This window comes from Anser anser (genome assembly GCF_964211835.1).
Source record: "Anser anser genome assembly, chromosome: 4".
Taxonomy (NCBI): domain Eukaryota; kingdom Metazoa; phylum Chordata; class Aves; order Anseriformes; family Anatidae; genus Anser; species Anser anser.
In genome coordinates, this window is record NC_139724.1 from 53,411,673 (window position 1) to 53,430,640 (window position 18,968).

The following is an 18,968-nucleotide window of genomic DNA, read 5'->3' on the forward strand; positions in this document are numbered from 1 at the left end:
CAATGAAGTGGAAACTAAATCATGAAAATGAGACTTTTGGAAGAAAACAGATGTCCAAAGAAGAAATAAATCAGGTTGAAAACAGCAACTGTCTTCTTCATTTCTGAATATGTGATAATTTTAATAGAGTAGTTTACCCTGTGACAAAGTGTTATATTGTCTGTTTTGATGCACAGTGTAAGTGGGGCCATTTTGCTTTGTGTATTTGCAGGTTATTAAGTATATATAGCAAATCTGTAGGCTGATTTGATAGAATTTACACTGGTGTCATTCATCATTAGACAGATGGCATGAATTCACAGTGACACATCTTGTGATACTAATTTTTTTTTTCACTCTACAAAGTCTGTTTGCAACTACCTCTAACTTTATTATACTGGTAGTAATCAGAAGCATATTGCTGAAATCCATAGCTGTTAATGCATAATTAAAACAGTTATCAGCACCCAGATACTCAAAAGACCTAGATTTCCCATCCATTGTTGGGAAGCGGGTAGCTTGGTTTGAAAAATCTGAGCTTGTTCATTCCGTTACAAACAACTAATATTTGTGAATAATAACATCAAACGGGAAGCTTTAGAGATTACAGAAGTAGATGATTTGGATAATGAAGGATAAACATGTTGCTATCTGAGACAGATTTAGTGCATTTCCCACTTACTCAGAAAGGAATATTCCCATTTGCTAGCCTTGTAAAACATCTGCCTACTTTTCTGCAGATCAAGGATAATATTTTAACTTTAGTAAAACTCAGAAGGACACACAGAGTATATATCCAGATACCCATCAGAGAGCTTGCATCTGGTCATTGTTTGTCAGGCATAGCAGCTGCTAAACAAAAATACTACAGATTAGAGCAGGCTGAGCAGACTGTTGCTATTATAATGTCTAATTATTCATATGACAAGTGCTTTACGGTGTCATTTCTTTTTGTTTGTAGGTTTTATTTAACTTCTGTTAAACACTTGATAGACAGAATGACAGGGCTTCTGTGTCTATATTTCTGTTTGCAATAGTGGGTTGGGTATGTTGGTTCAATTTATATAATGAAGGATTTAAATGAATGAGGAAATCAACACATGCTTCTAGGCTGTGCACACAAGTGCACAAGGAAGTAAGAGGATCTTTCTGTTATGGGATCTTTCTGCTACCCTTTTGGCCAGGGTAGCAGAAAGCCTTCATTTCCAAACTCTTTAGGGAGATATGCTTTATGTTATATCTGGAAAGGTATTCAAGAAATATCTGGAATTTGAAATTGACAGGCGTTTCAGCATAGTTCTTTCATTTCTGCTTTTTCCATGGTATATATCTGTAGGAGCCAGGCTGCTGGGTTAAATGCAGAAACAGTGGTTCATGAAAAGTTTCTGTCTTTATGAGGTAGTTCAACCTCTGCCGAAAACATATTTTGTTTATTTATTCTGAACAAAGTAAAAGGTCATTTCTTAAATATGCTAAATATCTGAGTTATACAAGGTACAGACCCGATTTTTTTCTTTAGGAGAGCTTGCAAATACTTCTAGCTAATCAGCTGCAGTAGTAAGAACACTGGCTGGAAGCTTTGGCCCATGTCATATGTCTGATAACAGGCAGAATCATTTATTTTCTCTGTTACATAGCCAGTGTCAAAATTCATTGTTTGTAGCTCCATATTTACTTATTTTTTTTGGTCATTTAAGTGGTCATCATTGGATATGGAATGTGCTAGCTGTCTCTCTAGAAGCTTTAGCTTGTACTTAGACACCAAAGTCTTTCATGGTCACAAATTTTAGAGTCAAGAACAGGACTGAATTTATAAGCTGAGCTTCATTAAAATCTTTGGTATATTTTCTCTCTGAGTAGGACATGTCCTACTCAGTGTAGGATTAAGAACAGTGTGCACCTGTCTCCCAAGACACCTCCCAGATGATCATGACAAGCATTTCCCCTGGAAGGAGGTTCCACTTACACCTACAGTGCTAGGTCTGAATGTCAGAACCTAGCATAGAATAGGTCCAAGAGTCATTGTCTTCAAATTAAAAGGTTGTTATGCTGTGGAGTAACCATAAAACATATGGCAAAAAGTTCAGTTTTCTGTCTGAAAATTCCTTAGTGGCTCTGCTTGAGCCCATCTCAACTTGGCTTTACTGTCATTAATACTGGAAATTACAGGTAAGGTGCAAAAGAAAACATTAGAGATTAGAGGACATTAAAGGTAGAGGGAAATGTTTATAGATTATATTTATTGTAAGTTCTACTTAGACTTTCAAATATGAAAACATTCTTTTTTGGTGTGATTTATAACATCGTTGAAATCTGGACTAAAATCTGATAGTTTCTCATCAAATATTACATTCCAAATTCTACCAAATTCGATATTTGGAAGAAGAACCTTCTACAGGAAGCACTATTTCACTAGAAAGAAGATTCTCTCCTGTATCGATACTAAATTTATAATTTTATCAATGACGTCAAAGTCTAAAACATCCAGGACTGTAAAAGCATGTAATCTTCTTCTCTTGGGAAGAATAACAATGCTCACACTCATACTTTTCCAGGCTAGTTTTCAGGGATTGCAAAGAGTCCTTCTTCACCGAGGAAAAAAAAAAATCAACATCACAATTTCACAGCGTCATTTCCATTCTCGGAGCTCCACATGAAACAGCAGAAATACCTGAACCCTGTCCTGAGCTGCCTCATACATCTATTTCTCTTAGCTCCTATTGTAAAAATTTAATTTAATGTAATTTAATTAAAAAAAAAGGTATGAGAAATAAGAAAATCTGGCATTCAGTTACACCAAAATAAAATGGGAAGAACACTCTGGTGAAATTCAGTGTAGTACTGCTCTTCCTCACATGAGTCATTATCATTTGTTTAGTATCCCAGGTGTGCTTCCAAGGATTTCAGTGCTCACAGACAGCATCTCTGGGTAATACCACCTATATAAAATATAAAAAATCCTAGCACACTTCTGTCAATCTTCTGACTCCTAAAGGCATATATGCATATGTATAACAGATTTGAAGTCCTTAGAGCCTTTTTCATTAAAAAAAGGTTGTGTTATGACTACATATTGCTTTCAATATTTTGGACAAATTCCTGATAGATCATTGCATTCTGCATTGATAAATTTTCCCTGTGCTTCTAATTGGATATGGTGGTCTTCACCCCATGTTGCTATGTTGTTTTAAACAGCTGCTGAGTCCTACTGCTGAGCTGTCGACATTTCCTTACCTTATTTAAACACCTTTCTTAAATGTAGCTTGTAGACAAGAAAGATCTACTTATATAGTTTTACTGGAATTATTCTGAGACACTTCTAAAGAAATTAAAAGGATTTACAAGCACTAAGAGTAGGCTTAATTTTTATTATTATTATTATTTTATTTTATTCTGAGATTATGACATTTTTTTCAGGCTGGTTTATATCCATTCTGGAGTTTTTGATTAGTAATACTTGGTTTTGGACTTCACCTTTGAGGGAGTCAATGCTAACAATGTGTAAGTGGCCTTTTTTTTGTCCAGATTTATCCTTCTGCAGAAAGATGTACAAGTTACTGTTCACAGACTGTATGGAAATTCTGTTGCTGAGCATATAAATGTCTACCAAAATCCTATATCTGATTTGCAGCACAGATCTTGCAAGCCTCTCTCAGACTTTCCACCATATAAAATTTTTAAGATATATTTTTGAGCCAAAATATGACTAATAGTGATTTAGAATCTTTGTTTGCATCTCTGGCTTTCACAGGAGAAAATCAGATTCAGTGTTTTCCTCCTATCATTTTTTTTCCTTAGAAAACGACATCACTATTGTAATTGTAGATGTTAGATACTCCGGAGACAATAGCATATAATAATGTAGCTTAGCTCTCACTTCACATGTGGGAATAGGAGTGATGAAAATAAGATAAAGGACTTTCATTTGGGTATATTATTACTAGCTAATGTTACCACTAGCATTCTTTCTGTGGATTTCTTTTATTCAAAACTTGATAAATCCTTACATGTTAGTTTTCCATGTCTCCAGATCATTGCTGAGGGAAAAAAAAAAAAAACTCCAAAATCTTGTGAAGTTGTTTTGTTAGTTTCTCAACTGTGTACACTGCTGTTCACCTATGTAACAGTAGCCTGACATCTGTACAAGGAAGATGATCTGCATACACTGTGATTTCCCATCTGGCTTCTAGTTGATAAGAAAAGTAGCTCAATGCCTGAATTGTTGTGCTATTTTTAATTTACGATATGGTCCCTATCAGCAGTGATGAAGGAAATATTTATGTATGTACAAATGTATTAAATCCTGGATGGAAAGAAAAGGGTAGCATTTCATATACCCTTCAGTACAACAGGAACACATCAGCTTTTTTTTGTGTGCCCCAGAGGAAATTTTAATAGCTGTGAATACCCAGAGTCAATTCTTTACGAGGCCTGGAAGCAGAAGGACCATCCACAGACACAGAAGAGATGAGACTGGTTTGATTTTTCCACCTGGTTAACCGATTAGTAAGTCTAGAGGTGAGCAGAGAAAGGCTGCAGAGGGCAGAGGATTGAGGTATTGGTTTCCTTAGTGGCTGAGCTAATTGCAAGGAGGATGAACCATTAAGTCATTTTGGCTCTGCAGATCTCAGCCACTGAACTGGGAACACCTCACTCAGTTTGATCCAGGCAAAACTCGTTGTATGAGGAGGGAAATAACATCTACAAATATTATCTGGAGTGACTGGTGTTATCATGCTCATGCTGAGTGAAATTCCTGGCCTTATACTGACAAATTCAGAGCTTAGCCTGTGTAAATGAAGGAGAGGTAATGATCTGCACATCAGCATAGGCATGTTAGGGAGCTGTGGGACCCAGTCTCTGTGAAGGGCTGGCACAGGGCACCCTCAGGCAAGTGTAAGAGGGGTAGGGGCACCACCACCAGAGGAGGGAGGCCTTCCTCTTTTGTTTGCTAGCAGAAAAATGGGTACTTTTTGATGCATAGAGGAAGAAAAAGCTTTGGAGAACAGATGACTTCTTTTAGCACTGATAGCTTCAAAATCCTTTGCTAATAAGTGATTCAGCACATTGCTGTTATCATAAATCCAATTATTCTTGACTCTAATTTTCAGTCTCTTCCTTGGGCCATTCATTTGCTATTTGAAAAATAAAACTAAAAAAATATGTCAAACGTTGTCCAAAGGTATATGCACATAACAGAGTACTAAGGGGAAAAGAGGGGAGGCAGGCCGGCAGGCAGGCAGGCAGGAAGAAAGGAAGGAAGGATTCTTTAGTTACCCTGAATCTCTTTAGAACCAGGAAACACTGACTAGCCATCTGAGCACCCAACACTCGGATATTTGAACACTTTAACATGCTGGTTTGTACATTATAACAAATCACACGTCTTCAGTCACATATTCTTTTGCGTGTTATTATTATTACATTGGTCTTATTGCATTCCCCAGGAAATCAAAGACACCAAAACACAAATAACCTCCATATGCTATTCTAATCTTGCTTTCATTTTAGCTTGGATTTTGAGCACTTAGACTGAGCTAATTCAATTTACAGGCCCATTAACCAGACTGCAAATGAAAGGGGAAGACTGTGTCTCCACAGGAATCCTCAATGTCAAAACTGTCTCTGGGTTTTAAAACCTCAGGAGCTCCTGATGCAGCACCAATATGCTTTCTTAAACCTGAAATCCAAAATAGGATCCAACAGGTAGAGAAAGTGGCAAGGAAACCAAAAGAAAATTTGTAATGCTTTTTTCTCCAGTAAATGATAAATTGCATGTGAATTTATCTACAGGTTTCTGAGTGAAATCTCTACAAATAACAACTGACTTGCCAACAGGATTTTATTCTTAATAACTTTTTTTTTTTCTGATTTGCCTTAAAGTTGTTTAAAAATAAAAAGAAATATTTGTTTCTGTGTCTCTCTCTATCTCTACCTCTATCTCTGTCAGAAATGAGGGACAGCAACATCATTCAGCACTGCGTTTCCAGCAGGCATATATGTCTGTGCTGCAGATGGCTGTGTGCTGAGTCTCCCCATCAGAGTTGTTCCATGCACCCAGCCTCACAACATTATCAGTACTGTGTGGTACTGCCACCTTTTAATTACAATACTCTTCCCATGAATTCAAGATTCCTTAGTTTATAATTTTTTGTTTTTGTTTTTGTTTTGATCAGAATATCTTTTGTATTTTGTTTGGTTTGATTAGTTTTACTGTAGCTGTTCATTTACTATTTCTGCTCCCCAGAGGTGAGAAGACTGCTGAATTGCATCTGTTCCCAAAGGACGCATCCTTCAGCATCCTTCAGCTGAACACTCGTACATAAACGACTATTATTTCCTCTGTGATGCGTATTCATCAGAGGCAAATTCAAATGTGTACTCTCGCTTTATTACATTTTTACATTTGAAATACATTTCCACAAATGCAAGATTTCAAATCAAGACTTTGGCAAGGTTCAGTGGCAGTCTAAATAAGCTCAGAGGATTTCAGATCTCCCTATCACCTCTCCATCTCTGATGTCAAGCCCAAGATATTGACTGAACTGTTGAATATTTCATTTAGAAATTTACCTATAGTCTCCTGTTAATAATACACATAGACTCTATCTTTTTTTTAACACAAGTAGTGGCCTTTATGTCAGGCAACTAAATGCCTGCTGACTAAATGTCACCTCTCTGAATGCAAAAGCTATTTCATTGTCCAGAACCGTTCCTGGAACACTGAGCAGCATAACGATCCCTGATAAAATAGGCACCTGGGAGGGCTGATACCACAGTGAATTTTCATAGACATGCACTGTCACTAGACTTCCATTTTATTGTAATCTCCAAAGACTTGCATTTATTGGATTCAAGGTCTCCCTTCTGCCATTCCGCTGTCATTTCTGTTCCAAGGCAGATAATTTGAAGTTTTTCTGAATCTTACATTTTCTGGGGTATATTCTCTTCTTCTCTGCAGCAGGCTCTGTTTATTTTCAGAGAAAAAAAAATGCAGGTGAGAGCCAAATCAGCTGGGCAAGTGTGCATTCCTTTTAAATAAATGAAGCATTTTGGTGGTTTAAACTATAGCACAGTTATCAGATTATTTTAACATGTCCCAGAGTCACCTGGATGAAACTTAATTACTGACAATATTCCCTAAACATTTAAAAATCATGAGTCATGTCCCCTAAAATCTTCAGAGTGGGTAACTATTGTACTATCTGAACACATGCATAGTTCTTGTCCTCTCTGATCTTGATCTTGTTATCACACTCCTACTTTCAAACCTTGCCCCACAACAACATGGAGACCAACCTCATTTTTCACAGAAGATGAGACTTTCATGCAATCCTTGTATTTCAAGTGTTGTGCATTTGCCCAGGACCATGTCCAACCATGTTTCAAATATCTCCACATTTTTTGCTTAAGAACACCAGTTATTGTGACGCTTACATAAAACTGCAAGGAATGCTAAATCTGTCTCAGGGCTTAGTGCTTCAAGGTGCATGCAGCATTTGGCATCCCTCTTGAACATCCTCAGCCACAGTACAGCTAGTTGTGTATGATAATGACTAAATCTTTTACCAGCTTATGCACACATCAAAAGTTATGCACTAAAGTGAGCAGAGACCCAAAAATCTGGCATCTTCTAATCCATCAGCCCTTTGCTTAGAAGGATTTCTACTGGAAGTACTTACAGGGTCCTTAACAAATAAGCTTCTCACTAATCTTTAGTAGAATAACTTCACAATGTTTCTGAAGTGCAAAAGTGTTTTCCATCAGTCATCCACATTGCTTAACCCTTGTAAAGCTACCAGAGTCTGCTAAGAACTATGTCCTTGCCCCTCACTGTGGGAGGATTTGGGATTTGGATTGACCTCAGGGATGAACTTCTTTACAGTTGCTGGTCACAGCAGCATCCATAGTCTGCAGGGCCTTGATTGTCCTACCTAGCATTTTAGTGACAGCAATTTGATATTTCACTATGGACCTTTCTCAGAGGGATTCCCTTGCTGCCTGCTACAACGGTAGCTGGTATTTGTGAAGGTGGATCTAAATACAATATGGATGTCCACAGCCATGGCAGAAACTCTGATCTTCAGCAAAACAACTATATATGTTGTGTCATGCCCCAAACCTTGTACAATATTGAGGTGCCTGACTCCTGCTGACAGAAGTAAGTCTCATTGATAGGTGTTTGAGTACTTCAAAGCCAGCAAGTCCAGGGTCTTGACCTGAAATGGCCCACAGTTAACCCTCAGATCACCTTCCCATCTTTCCCGATGAAAGAAATTGAACGCTAGACCTTCTGTCAAATTTTATTTTTGTTGTTTCAGTCCTACACTCCTTTAAAAATATCAGCAGCCCACAGTAAGCCACCAGGTTAAAACACACAGAGAAAAGAAGTTCAAGTGGTAGAAGGTGTCCTTTTCTTCTCCCTCCCTCAGACACCTTGACACTGAAGGGGAGTACAGGCTGCAGCAGGGAAATGAGTTACCGTTCACATGGACAAATAGGATGAAGTTCATGTCAGGAATGTTAAGAGGTACTTTTAAAGTATATGTATTAACATGAAAATATTATATTTTTACCAACATTCATCTGTCAAATTTGTAGAAAAAAAAAAGACACCCCAAAACTGCCTTTCCATGTTTTTACTAGCTCTGTATTATTTCATTATTAGAAAGATTATTATTAGATTCATTATTATTATAAGATTCATTATTTTTCTGAGACATAAGAAAGATGTCCGTTTTCATATAAACCAACCCCATAATTATAGAGAATACTTTAGACAAACATAGTTGGAAAAATTAGAAATAGTTATATCTCTGATTCCATGTTTCTTACTTCAGTCATCATGTAATATGGCTCATACCACAATGAACCTTTCCAGACCTATAAAAGGTAGTATATAGGGAGTAAATATAGCTTACAAGAAAGCCATGAATATACTTATGAACATACATATCTACTGTAAAATTACTGTTTAATACTGATAAATACTAGATTATAATAAACATGAGGTTTAGATCCAAGTTTTCATTGTCCATGACTACAGTTGCAGTACTTGAACACTGGAATGAAGTGCCTGGATGCATCTTATTTTCCTTTTTGGAAGGAAAAGATGATGCTTTCCTCCATGCACAATTGTAACTGCCCCCCCCCCTTTTTTTTTTCCATACAAGTCCACTAATCAGCATATGAGATTTGAGAGCTGTTAGATTTCCTTGGTGCAGATTAGTTGGATTTAGTATCATCAACCGGGGTCAGAATAGCCTCACCTAATTTTAGAATTATTGAAGCTTTCAGAGACATTTGACAATGTTGGCAAACTTTTTAGAAAATGTAATATACACATAAAACATATTGATATTATAACTTCTTTGGCATTTTATCAAATACATGACAAAATATTTGCATGTATGTTTGTGCTGTTTGCTTAGTACCATATTTGCTGTCCTTGCCCCTCTCCAAAGGAGATAAGTAGTATTTTAAGCTGGGGGAAGTTTGAACACCACTGACTAGAAAATAAAACAGAGAAAATTAACTACATATGAAAGTAAAGAAAATGAAAGTAAATCATTTCATTAGTAGCAAACATTTAGTAACGACTAGTTTTCTAAAAGCCTTTAAATGCAATTCAACATTTATGTCAAGTCAGTAGTGCAGGCAGAAACAATGGCATACTGAGCAAAGCTTCCATTTTCCCAGTTTTGATTTTTATCCATTGTTCTGAGCGATTGTTCAGTCTGCTTCCCCACATCTCACCCTCCCTACTTTGTTTGCCTCCTTCTCCTTCTCTGCTCCTTGGTGGAGTTTACACTAGAATGTTGTTTTGGTTTTATTTTTGCTTTTGTGTTTTGTTTTTTTTTTTAAAAAAAGTAAAATAACATTTAAATTTCTAGCTTGTAAACATTCAGTAATAGTTATCTGTGTTCAGTAAAGTCCTGGTTATTAACTATTAAAAAAAAAAAAAAAAAAAACACTTAATTCCTCTAGATGGGAAAGGTGGATTTCAGCCAAGTCATTTCCTAACATATTTGAAACAGCAGATTGCATAGTTTGAGTGATCAATAGATTGTGTAATGCAAATAAGTCATTTCATACCTCTTTGACTCCCATAATGAAATAATTTTATTATACCAGAATTATATCTCTTATTCTCAAACTGTCTGCACTGCTGAATGTGTTATCTTGGTAAGCATACATATTCCTGAAGTGAACTAGCTGATGTTTTAACAGTGTTTTCTTTTGCAATTTGTTGACCAGAGAAAGAAATTTGCCCTCAGTGTTTCCAATAAGCTAGAACTTTCAGGGGAGAAGTATAATATTTCATTGGATCTGGGCTTTTTAGTTATTTCCTTTGCTGGAATCAAGAATTAACCAAAATTTATGCAGGAATAAGAAATTAAAGGATCTTTTCAAATGGAGTTTGTACCGAAGCAATGACTGCAATTCATATTGTTTAAATATTTTAAAAGATAAATTAGTTTAATCAATCTGACAATGCATTTTTGTACCTAGGCCCAACATTGTAAAATAAAAGATGGTGTTTGTCTTTACTGATTTGTTGAACATCATTATTTCATGGTCTAATTCACCCTCTCTAACCTGCAGGCCTGAAACATCATTGCTGTAAAGCAAAAGTGATTAAGCTTTTGCTGATTAAGCAATGCATTTTAAATAAAATAATTACCTAATCAATAATACAAGTAACCTAATAAACATACTGCTACTACTGATTTAGTTATAGCATTTTGCATAATTATTGCATACCATTTTAAAGCTGTTAGTCATCAATCTCTAGCTCTATAGATTTCTATAAATAGCACACACCTACTGTTGAATTGCAGCTTTATCACCTTTTCCTCTCCTGACCACCTAGCACTGGGCTGCAAGTCCATCAGTTGTTACCACACCTTTCAGGCAAAGGCCTGATGGTAAGTTCAGCAGATTGTCTAAGAGAGTTTGCTCCAGCATCCCACTGGGTGGATCGGCATCCCAGTTCACCAGTCAATTCCATTAATGTCTCTAGACATCTACACTACTAGTATCAGAAGATTTACTCCCTCTTTTGTTTCTTACCTGGTTTTATACCTTAATTCCAAGTTATTCTATTTCCAGACCCTTCTTTCTGCCATTCTTGCACCACCTTTTCTCTGTCCAAACGTGTCCCTCTGGGCCAGAGGTGGACCAGGTCCTTTGCTTGAAGGCACATCTGGCTCCTTATCAGCTTGGAGGAGCAGTGAACCTGTTTTGTAGCTGTAAGCCATTAGGTGGGACAGGAGCCTTCCTTTTGGTGCCTAAAGTCACCAGCTTCCATCCTTCCCTTCTCCAGAGGATGCACTTTCTTAGCACTGGAGGTGGACACTGCCTGCTTCTCTGCTTCCATTGGAGTCACAGGCTCTTCAAGCCACTGAATCAGAGAAGATCTTGTCTATCTCCCTTTAAAGGTTGTACATGGTGCTTAGGAACATGGTTTAGTGGGTGACATTGGTGGTAAGGGGATGGTTGCACCAGATGATCTTGGAGGTCTTTTCCAACCTTAATGATTCTATCATTCATCTTGCCTGATACTGTACAGCCTGTTCACTTCTTTCTGTAATTCCTTCATTTAGCAGTTATAGGTCCTCCAAGACTGTGTACCTCCTGCAGGACAGGGAATGATCTCTCCTGACATCAGATAGAGGTCCCAGGCACCCCTTGCATCCTGGGACTTGGATGGCTGCATCTGTCATCTGAAGCTTTATCTATGTTGAAGCCTCCATCCTAGCAGAGAGAGGTGGTCCAACACCTGCTGGGAAAACTGCTCTGTAGTGCAGCACCACCACCATATCTGAGATTGTTATAGCGGTTTGAAGTCTACCAAGGTTTCCTTCTTCGCACCCTTCTGTGCAAGCTACTGGCTCTGGGAGGCTGTACTCTGGGCATAGCTCTTATGTAGACCTCTCCCAAGCACTGGCTAAAAGGGTGCATGACCCTGCCTAATCAGTAAGCAGCTGTAACAAAGACTTGCAGCACTCTGGGTCAAGAGCAGCTGATCATCACTGTTAGAAGCTACTAAAGCTTCATCATGCCCAAACCCTTGTGGGTCCCTTTACCTTGCTGTTGTCTAGCAGCAGCTGACACCCTCAAGTTTCTTTTCTAGGTATTCCCTGATGACCTCAGACTTAGTCTCTAGAAGGTCTTCAGGCTCCTAAAACAATGTGTAGAGTCTGCTGAGCAAGCTGTTGTATCTATTAGATGTCTCTGCTAGCTATGCTGGTAAAAGTTCCCATAAGAGGAATTTGTGAAACACCACACAGAAGGTAAAAAGCCTAGAGACACACCAGTTTGGACCTATGAGAGAAGCAAACCGCATGGAGATGTGCAGAGATGAAATATGGATTAGATAAAACCAAGTATCTAGAAAAGCCTATGCAAGCTGTATATAGACAAGCTCTGAATTTGACAGGAAAATATTTGCTCTTTTGGTTTCCACGGCTGTTTTCCTAGACCTACCATGCTGAAAATCTTAATTTAAACGGTGAACTGGGGCTATACTAAATAAAAAGGCTTTTTCTTAGGGTAGGGTGTTGGCAATCCTATGACGCTGGTAGCAGAAATGGGGCATAAAAGGCTTTGCCCAAAGCCTGATCTACTTGTGTTATTGACCCGATGCTGCAGGTCAACTGGTTGTGGGCTGATATTCAACAGAAACAGAATTTTTGGTCTACAGCATGTGCCTGTGTTATGCTACCCCAAGATTTTTCTTAGTGGCAAAAACATCTGGCCTTGTATTTTGTTGTTTCCCTTGATGGTAAATTTTTTAGTTTGTTAATATTTACTACAGATACAGACCTGGAGTTTATTTATCTCTCAGGCTGTATAGTAGAAGATTTTGCAGGCACCCAACTAACCTATTGACCTGAAAAAGTAAGACAGAACAGCCACAGATATACAATAAAGCTTTGTCTCTTGACTAAGTAGCCTCAAACTTCACTGTCTTTAAGCTTTGCAGGTTTTTAAAAGACAAATTATTTTTTGAGCATTCCATAGGTTAAGAGTGTTCATCCGTATCACCTTCCTGTAGGATGTCCCTGTGATCCTCAAAGTGGTGACTTTCTAGGCTAAAGAGAAATCTAGAGTGTTGACAGTGCTTAAAAATGTCTGTTATAGCTTACTTGGAGTGTGGATAGACTCAGGCATCTTTCTGCCCACCATATCCTAGGGTTAACCATAACGCACAGCACAAAATTGCTGGCATAGAGCAGATACAACATTTGCAGTCAAAATGTCCAGCAGCAGAGTTTTCTTACATGTTTCTGTTTGCAGTTCATTCATTAGGATCTTTGCACAGATGGGAGAAAATTAAACAATAAAGTCTGAAGAATGTAAATATGCTAAGGGCAAATAGAAATCTGTGGAGACCTATAAAGGGAAATCACTACATCCTCAGTCTCCATTTTATCAATGGTTTGTTTACTATACAAACATAGGAGAGGCAGAGGTGATAGGGCATTTGCTCAGGAATTATTTAGCACCATCTGGCATCTAGAGGTAATTAGTCTGCACTGTACCTCCTTTGGAAACCATAGCAACTCTACAATAACTTAATTATGTTCTCTGATGATAGCATAATAAGTAATAAGTGCCACTGCTGTAATATACTAATTAATGCATTCTTAACTGCCCAACTACTCCATAAAAATTCACTGTTTATTATTGGTTTCTTGGTAAGAGGTGTTTGCAAAACAGAAAAAGATTCAAAAAGAGCATAATTTTGAATGACATCAGCCCTAGACTGATCAGGGAGAAGGTCGTACAAGATTCAATTGATTAAAGACTACAGGAATCTAATGAATGTCAGTCAACATAGTTGTAAGTGAAGCAAATTAGTTTTGTCAAGCAAGTCTAATTGCACCCTTTAAGAGCAGAAGTTTTGTTGATTGAGGTAGCTAAACAGATGTAATCCACACAGCTCTTTAAGGTATTTTACTTCTTGTAATATGACCACAAATCAGTATTACTCAGTATGGATAAAATATATAGTAAAAAGATTTAAAAACAGTTAACAAATCTGATCAAAAAATACCACCAACACCAGCAAAAAAGCCTTGAAATCACAGCTCAACTTAGTCAAATGTAGTTTTTTACATCTAGAAGAAAAAAAAAAATAAAGAATACAAACTGTGCACCCAAAAGAATCAGAAGAGTAAATATATGTATATTTCTGAGCAATACTACATTCAGAAATTCATCTAGATTATTGGATAGTGAGTATGAGCTAGTGGATCTGGTATTGATAAAGCCAGTGTTAAAGTATGGTATTAAAGTTCATGTGCATGCTTGTGTGCAGTGCAGGAAAGAGGGAAAGAACCAATTCAGGACAGGAGGAAATGCTCTAGAGCAGAAGAATGTGGACAAGCTGCAGCACTGGCCAGGATACCAGCCAGTGTTTGACGAGTTAACACTGGGAAGTCATACAACTGCACATTGAAACAAGCCCAGGTGAGAGTCAAGGGTTATTTGCTCCCTGTGTCTTCCTACCCACGTTTTGTGATAGAACCTCAGCAGAAGGTTGCCCTACATCATGAGCACATGCCAGCTTGCTCAAATATAAACCAGGGAGCACTAACCAGGCACAGCACCGCATTATTTCAAAGTGACTATATTCTGCTGAGTTGTTAGAAAGTAAGGTGAAGAGGTAACTTGTTAAAGACACCGTGGGATATGAGAAATTGAAGTCAAATGCAAATTAATGTCCTAAAATCAAGTTGAATACCTTTCAGGATCACCCAAGCGACTGGACTCAGTACAGGTGTAGACAGAAGAAACATAATGGCCTTAATGGCCTCTGATGCATTCAGGATGTCAAAACAAGTGATCATGTGCCCCCTGCATCAGTGAAGATGGATGTGTGATTTCATAAAAACATACAGTCACCCTATTCCCAACCTGTGATGACCACCATTATATTGTCACACTGGAAAAAATGTCAGTGTGATCATTGAGTCCTGGAACAAAAGTTATAATTATTGCTTTTTCATCAAGCCTGAATTTAATATTTTCAGACATATTTTTAAATCGTATATTGGTTAGTAAAATAGTCCCAGTAAAATCTGAATTTCTCAGTAATGGCAAAGAGAATTCTGAAATGTACAGAGGAAACAAGTTAAATTTATCCAGCAGAACGTTATTTCATGAGAGTTAAATAAGAATTCTCTTGTCATGCATTAAGAATACAAAGACAAATCTCTCCTTACTGTCAACTATATTTTATAAAACAACAGCACAAATCATCATATTTATGATGCTTGTCATCTTCCCAGACCTGTTGACCGTGCTAGTTTTGACCAACTGTATTTTTCCCAATTCATTTATGACTGCATGGTTTTCCCAACTCCCTCCTAAGGAATGTATGTTACGAAATCCAGCGCATGTAAATACACATATATTCAAAGCAGTGACTGAAATATTTTGCAATGTTGTTATTACAGTACCCAGTCCCATCATTGCTGAGGCCCAGAATGTGCCTCAGTCCCTCAAAATAGTTCTAGGTTGCTTTTAAAGCAATATAGTGAATTACGAACAGATTTAGAACAAAGATATTAGAAATACTATCATAGTCACTAAAGGAAAAAAAAAAAAAAAGATTGTGGATCAAAACCGTAATGACATTAAAATATGTTGACGTACCAAAAAAAAAAAAATAGCCAAACATATACATGGGGCTTTCAGAGCAAATAATTATAAGATGATCAGGAATTATGCTTGTATCAATCATGATTCACATTTGACTCATATGGTAAATGAAATTAATTTGAGTCACATGCATACGTGCAAATACTTTTTTTCCTGTAGGAAGCTAAGACTTGTTTGGACTGATTATTAGCACATGATCATTCCCAAATACCTGGGAAAAAGTAATAACCCAAAAGGCCTAGTTCCATGCTGAATTCAACACTATTCAAACTCGTTGAAAGAAGCAGAAAAGTTATTGAGCAGGGTTGTTTTTTTCCATTTCTTCAGTAGCCAGTCTTCTCTGTAGATGTCTGTCAGGTCATTTTTGTGTTACTGAATTTTGCCATGGAATTGGCAGAGGTCTCTTAAAGCTTTCCAAGCCTCTACTTTTTGGTAGCGATTGCAATACATGCCTTCTGCCACAGGAGGGCAGGCATCCCAGTAAATAAAGACGTTGAAGCGGTTACTCCACAACCTCTCCTCACCCATTACCCTGGTTAGGATGACCTTGGTGGGAGTAGAAGCTTGGAGTATTTTATGAAGTCAGCAATATCTAAACCCCACCAGCTCTGTGTTAGTAGCACAAACAGATCAATCACAGCAGTGCAGCTCTTAGGTTAAAACAACATCTTGGCATTGAGGAGGTGACCATGATTATTTGACAGCCTCAAACAAAAATCTATACCTCTACATTCACTTCTGTGAAGAGCAGATAGATGCAAGTGTAACAATTTCATGCAAGAAAGGCAGTAGAATTTTTTTTAATTGATATCTGCATTTTCAAATACTGAACAAGCTACAAATACTGAACAATCTACTGTTACCTACAGTTCAGCCTGTTTCAGCCCAGAGTTAAGAAACCATCTTCTCAATACATGCTATAGATCTGTGTAGCTGACAGCACAATTCAATAATGTATGTATTTTTTCCCAGTTCTCTTGTATAAGCATACTTCATTGTTCATTTTCAGATATACTGGCAGTTAAGCATAAAAATAACAGTAGCTGTGTCTATGTGATGTGTGGAGTGGGAGGGAAAGGGGGACTTTGAAACAATTTCAGAATTAATAATGGTGTGCTATTCTAAGCACTGCTATTTTATACTGATTTTACAGAAAGTTCAGATTTGTTTAAATGTTTTTTGTCAGATGAGCAATGCTAGCTGCACAAAGTATCTCATGTTCTTCTCAGGAGGAGGGAAGGGGATTGCTCCATTTCGCTTCCTTTCCACTTCTTTCCCAACCCTCTCCTGTCCTTCCTTCTTCCTTCATTTCTGTGGCTTGCACTGTCATGTGAGAGATAACTGTAACCTTCACAAACTCAATAGCACTAAGATAATAGCCAGCAATATAGTAATCACCTGAGCAGCCAGCTGTGACTTTGTTCTCACCAGGGATTTCTGGTTATGTGCCAAACACTAGGAGTTTGTTCCCGATGAAGCCCAGCCTGAACAATAGATCTCGCCCCTAAGTATCTAAGTGAGATACTTCATCAGCTTGACCTGACAGCAATCATCAGTCATGACACAGAAAATATTTCAGATCATTTACTGCTTAGACAGGTTGAGGTCTCCCCCATGATTCCATTTAATCCACAGCATCAGTTAGGTAAATTTAGCTTCATTTCCAAGAATAGAGAGATAGATGCGGGTTGTCCTGTCTCAGATTGTTCCAGGCATCTTGAAAACAAATCTAGTAGATCTAAAATATAAGATCCAATTTTGTTGGGATATTTCCCATTAAAGATGCAGCTACCCAGAGACCATCAAGATAAAATAAGTAGTTAGACCTCAGATTTCTTGGCAGAAATTCAGTTCAATTCATCCGTAAGATGCCACGTTCCCAGCCTGCTTTCATTGTCTCTTTCTCTGGTCTAGATAAAACGTGAGCTAACAAACCAATCCTGTTTCCTTCTTTCCAGTCTGACACAACAGATACCATAGCATGCTCCTTTGAGAAATGCTATCTAAAATATGCAGAAGAGGATTTCTGAAAGCTTTTTTGTTGGTCAAAAGTAAACATAAGGAACTACAGCTATCACCATGAACAAGAAAGTGAGAAAGAATCAAAATTTCACTTCTTCTTATCAACATGTCTTTTTCTCTCCAGTTTGTGTTTAAGCACATTGCTAAAATGAATGCCCTTAAGCCTTGTTTATTCAGCTTTTGCTAATTCAGTGTCCTCTCAGCAATGAGAGAGTAAAGGCTTGTGTAATGAGAACAATATCTTTTTTTATTAATTACCTAATTAAAACTAGTAACTCTGTAATTCTTATGACATATACAGCTATGTAGCTGTTACAAATTGATTTTCCTTGTGCCATTTGCTAATCACTTACCTCTCTTCAGGGGCTGCTGACATGATAGCATGTAGCTAAAAAAGAGAAAGGCAGCACCTGATAGAGAAAATACTCTTTTCAAGCAAGCTTATTTTTGTCCTACCATGTTTCAGATATTTCTTGTCATCTGAAATAAAGGAATTCAACTCCAAAATAAGTGGCTGCTCTTTAAAATTAACTGTAAACTCCAAAGAACACCAAGGAAAAGAAAAAGAAAAATAAAAAAATAAAAATATTCATATTATGTCTTTAACAAAGACGTCTCATGTGGATCTGCAGGTGTGCAATGCCAGGAATTTCAGGGCTTTCACTTTGAGAACTCTCATGCTCCGTGAGAGCTCCCTTAGACAGCATGCTACCCTCGCTCTCCTCTTCATGCCTCCCACAAGTTAACATCTGCTAGCATTAATTAATACCAGACAGCAGCAGTTGACATTCTCTAGAAAAGCACTAGCTTCTTGAAAATTTCTGCCTGGTGCTCAGGCAGTCTGAAGAGGTCTGCTTGCAAATAGAGCTAGCACTCACCTTCTCTCTTCCCCAGATTTCAGTCCTAGAACGTGCTTGCTGAGGTCCTACCACAGCCTCGGTAGAAATATACCACATCTCTCGCAGCTTCATCTAACGATGGCTTGTCCTCACTGCGTACTTCTGTGGAGAGGCTGGTCCAGGCCAGGCACCAGGCCGTGTAATCTGCTGGGTTGCCTTGATGTAGACCAATTACAAAATTCTGCCAGAGCACATTTCAAGGCTTCTTTCTAATCTCTGTTTTTGCTAGACTAAAATCACTAGTAATTTCCATAGCCCCATTAGGCAATGTATTTCAGAAAACACTGACAACCTATGCTATATGATTATTGTAATAATTATGTCTTTCGTCAGGAAAGTCTATGAAGAATTAATTCTAAGTAGCTGATAGACAGAGTAAATCATTCATCAGTGCTT